Genomic DNA, 5,163 nt, shown 5'->3' on the forward strand with positions numbered 1-5,163 from the left:
AATGTTAGACATATTTATTGCTTTGCCCACATGCTCAATTCAATTGTTAAAAAAAAGAAGAAAAAAAAAGACTCAGATTTCTGAGCTGGAAAACATGCACAGTAGTGCCGGCAAAATAGTGGAACACTCGTGTGTTCATGCCCCCCCCCACAAAAAAAAGCTTGTTCAAGACGTCGAAACCAGATGGAACAACACTTGTGCCATGCTCCATAGGCTTTATGACCAGAGGGAACCTTTAGGGGCAGCCCTGGCATCACTTAGCACTGACATAGTGCCTTTCACTGCTGATGACTATGCAGCAATCACCCAGTGCCTGACAGTTTGAAGGCCAGTCTCAGGCAACTGTTGAGCTTTCTGAGGAAAGGAGTGTGTCCGGCTCAAAGGCAATTCCTATAGCCAAAATGCTGAGGCGTGTCATTTCTGCCAAATGTGCCCAAATAGCTCCTAGTATTGGGGTCACGCCTGCCAACAATTTGAATACTAATTTGAGTGAAAAATTCAGTGGCTTGGAAAAAGGTGAACTCCCGTCGGTGGATCATTTGCAAAGTAAGAAGAATCCGTAATCCTGTTAGGGACTTTTAGTACAGTTTTTAAAAAAAGAATAAAGCTCAAAGCTTTAAATAAACCCTGAACCACGTTTAACCCTAAAGATAATTTGCATTTATTCTTTGGGTTAATCTGGATTGTGTTTTAGAGTATGGGGGAGAGCATCTGCATATTTTTTGTAATGACGATATAATCATTATTTGGTATGAAGGACAAAACAATTGAATGACCACAAAGACTTTTCTGAGCTTTTATTGCTGTCATGGGATTGAAACCGTGCCAGTGCTTCAGTTGTGCTCTTTAGAGGTTGCCATGCCTTCAGTTGTCCACCAGATGTCACCGTCACTCAAGTCTTGAAGTTTTGTATCTTTTTCGGCACAATTGTTAGGAAAGCCTCAGTGCGTCACGAGGCTTCACTTGCCCACCACTAAAAATCCCAGGGAATCCAAGCGATCAGAGGAGGAACAAGGGGTCAAACTGAAAATCACTCCAGAGGAGGAAAAAAAGACTAAAGAGCATGAAACCAAAAGCTAGACCAAATCTAATAAGACTTAACCCTCCTGTTATGACACACACACACACACACACACACACACACACACACACACACACACACACACACACACACACACCTTGTCTTCTTCTTCTTCCTGAACACACCAACCTGCTGCTCTCAGCTCCAAATCTTCATTCAAAAAGGAGAGAGGGATAGAGGAACTGAAAGAGTGAAAGAGGAATGGACAGAGAGACCGAAGAGAAGGAGAAACAATTGAATTTTAACCACCGCGCTGAAAATGTCCCCGATTTGAATTTCAGAAATCTGCTCACCTTAGATGACGATGATGATGATGATGATGATGATGATGATGATGACGATGATGATGATGACGACGATGAGTTGTCAATGAAGCAGTGAAGGGTGGTTCGCTGAGTTGAGCATACACAAGAATTACAAGTATGTGAGTGTGCAGCACTGTACCTGTCCCAAAGTAATGATGAAGGGGTCAGTGATGTGTCCAGAGTTCATGTACTTCCTAACGCTGTGTTGTCCATTCATCCACACCTGTGCCTCTCCAGTCACAGCGTCCCATGTGACGCAAATGGAATTCCATTTGTTCACGACGTAGTCCATCCCTAGGAACGAGTTCTCGGAATCTCAGAGAGGGTGAATGGACTTGGGTTTGGCCACCAAGCCAGAGTCAAGCCATCGGGATGGCTTGGTGTAGCCAACGAGAAGATACCGTGACCTCTCGTCAAGTCTGTGAAGGACCTGCAGCGATGGCAAAGATACAGTCAGTCATGAGATGTATCATAGCTCAAGTAGATCATCCATTTATGTGTACGTGTGTTGTTGTTGTTGACCAAGATTCTGCTTTGATGTGGTCAGAGCCACATGAGAAGTGTTGGTTTCTTCCGGGAACGAAAACATTTTATCACGAAGATCTGGAAAAAAACCCAAAACAAAAAAATAGACATTATGCAAGTAGAGCAGCACAAAGTACAATAATGAAGGCCTTACTTCAACATGGGAGAACAAGTTTTCCATGATTAATGTGTTTTTCTGTGACATTTGAACTCATTTGAATTTGTGGCCCTCAAAATGTTTAAAAATACATCTTCTCTTAATAAGATGTTATTTTACCTTGAGGACGGGCTGCACATACTGACAGCAGAGCCAGACACATGAGGAGGAACTTCATCTAATATAAACAACATAGCAACAAACATCACAGAATGAAAACACTTCCATCTGTTTTGACAAACATGGTCTTCTGCTGTTCTTCTACAATGACACTGATGATCGGTTGAAAAACGTCTTTAAAAAACACAATCAAAGCACAATTATCCCTAACTTCTCAATTCTACCAAGCGTCCTGCTCTTTATTTTCTTACCTTTCGTAGTGACCAGGAGATGGGACTCAAAGGTTCTGACGATGAGCCTGAGTCCAGGTCTTTAACACATTTGAGAACTATTTAAAGAAGTGGAAAAGTGGCATGATATGGGACCTTTAAGTAACCTGAGGAAAATTCTGAGATAAGGTTGGGGAACGCTGAGCTCCCCTCAAGACTAAAGTGGACAACAGGGAGCTCCCCAGATCAAAGACCAACCCAGACCCAAACCCAGAACCCTGACACACTGACAGCTATTGTTGTATTTTTTTCACCCACTCTAGATGAAGGAGAACAAGGGACAGATTTGGTTGCCACGCCATTTTCAAGATGGATGTTTCATGAAGCATTAAAGTCCCTGTGTTTGAATACTGAGGGCCAAGCAGGGAGGCAATGGGGAATTTCCATGAATCATTTGTTTAATGTGTACTGCACACTCAACTACTTCCCTTGGTTGGTCACTAGGCGGCAGTGTAGCGACATCTCTGAGTCACTAAACCTCGTCCCGTGCAGCGCTGCTGTCGGCCGGAGACCAGCTGGAGCTCCCAGTGAGGAGGTGGAGGTAGATAGCCCGGACTGGGAGCACTGGGAGGTGGGGTCCGGTTCTTTGGGCTCGGCTCACTAGAAAGAGCCGGTGGTTCCTTTGGCTGCCACGCGGGAGATTGTTGTTGTTGTTGTTGTTGTTGTTGTTGTTGCTGCTTTTATTATTTCTGAGCTTTTCCATGTGCGAGACTGAATGACAAGTGTTAATGATGTCGACAATACTGAATGTGTATTATTTATACACGCAACATTTCCCTGCCCAGAGCAGCTTTTATTTTGCATTGTTTTTTCACAGGAAGATGTTGAGACGTTGGCGCCTTGCGTGCGACGACGATGTCCTTATTTGGTGCCGTTTCCCGCGAGCTGTTATCTCCACTGCTCACACTGCTCACACTGCTCCGCCTTGAGAGCCTCTTTGGGCGGCGTACCTGTGTACGATACTCAGAGAGAACATGTTGTGCAATTCTCAGGGCTGCAACCTGAGGAGCTCACACCCAATTGCTGCGTCTCAATTCAGGGTCTGCATCCTCAAAGTACGCATTTTGAAAGGAAGTTGCGTCATAGCACTGCGCGAAGGCTCATCCCAATTCCCAAAAGTCCGAAGGACGCTCCAAATGCGTGGGGGGCTTAATTTTTGTGATGGAATGTGTAATATTAAAGCCATTAGGAAAGTGCTATTAGAAGAGTTCTACCCTAATCCAGTTAAAAGGTCTTATTTTGAAACGATTTCATGTGGATAAGATTGAACACATGAGAAAGGATTATATCTCATTTCCGGTGCCTCCCAAGGCAAAAGAGGTTCAATTAAAAATTGTGAATGAAATCTACCTGTCAAATGAGTTTTTGAGATTGAGATTGAGATTGAGATTTCATTTTGATGTGAATAACTGTGTGTTCTGTGACGTGGATGTTGAAAACCTGAACCATTATTATTTTTTGATTTAATTTGTTATTTATTCGTCCACCAGATTGGAATGATGTGGAGGCCTGCATCCAGTACCTAGGAGAAAGGGGGGGGGGGGTGCCAATTGATGAGGGTCAATGTTTTGACCAGGTCACCTATCTGAAGAAATTCACAGAAAGGTGCAACAGTGATGAGGAATTCAGTGGCCTGCAGCTGCACCAGAGGTGGACCAAATATTTTGAGAAGGGCAAAAGCATTGCATGTTACTCAGAACTACTGAAGATTGCAAAGTTTGTCTTTGCACTTCCCTCTCACAATGCTAAGGTTGAGAGGATTTTCTCACTGATGCAGCGCCAGTGGACCAAGGAGAGGAATCAGCTTTCTGTTGAGTCACTGAGGGGGATTCTATTGGTGCAATGCAATTTCAAAGACATTTCTTGCAAAGACTTTCATGCTTATTTGTTGAGCGACCGAAAGCTGCTGGGAAAGATCAGCTCTACAGCAAAATATGGATGGGCAGACGAGGAAGATGAAGATGAAAAGCAGGGTGAACAATAAAAAGGGATGAGTTTGAAAACTAAAAAGTGAAGTGACATTTTTTTTTTTTTTTTTTTGCTTAAATTAGTATCGTTGTGAGGCTACTGTTTTTTGATTACAGTATTACACTGAAAAAAGAGACGGGATACATAGTTAAAGCTGGATATTCTACATAAGAGGTATTATTTAGAATGTTAATTCATCATTTATTTGTCAAGAATTGAAAAGACAGCTATCATTTTGTTCTAGAATGATACGCTAATGCAGAAGAGGATTTTTCTTTTTTTTTTTAAGTTTATTTTAGGCAAAATAAAGCCTCTGAGAATCCAAATTTGTGCCTGAGGTTATTGAGATTTTTTTTCCCATCAACGTATGTTTTGAGTTCTTTTGATCATAAATGTTTACGCTATAGAGATATTAGCTATAAAACTAAACTTTCTGTCCATACAGAGGAGACATACTTTAAATACATTAAAGTTATAGAAGGCATCTTTGAGTAAACCTCAAGTATCATTGAAGTATCTCGAGGCCGGGCCGAGTGGCCTCTCTGTTGCAAATCAAAATGTGGTCACCCTACGCAACATGGAACACAGTCCTGCCAAAATGAATATAAAATAGCACAACAAGCACCCACCACAATAACTATGTACACATGAAAGAACAACAACATTACAGCATGACAGAAACAACACAATTGTAAAACAAACAAAAGGCAACATTTAGCTAAAACATTTCAGTGTGTG

General features: G+C 42.2%; 1 pseudogene; it reads right to left on the reverse strand.

Annotated features, from left to right (window-relative positions):
- Positions 1-291: 291 nt before the first annotated feature.
- LOC142892590 (jeltraxin-like) lies at positions 292-2,282 on the reverse strand (annotated as a pseudogene).
- Positions 2,283-5,163: the final 2,881 nt, after the last annotated feature.

The sequence above is a fragment of the Nelusetta ayraudi genome, unplaced genomic scaffold, assembly GCF_046127955.1.
Source record: "Nelusetta ayraudi isolate G7.1 ecotype Tasmania unplaced genomic scaffold, CSIRO-AGI_Nayr_v1 ptg000037l, whole genome shotgun sequence".
In the NCBI taxonomy this organism is placed as follows: Eukaryota; Metazoa; Chordata; class Actinopteri; order Tetraodontiformes; family Monacanthidae; genus Nelusetta; species Nelusetta ayraudi.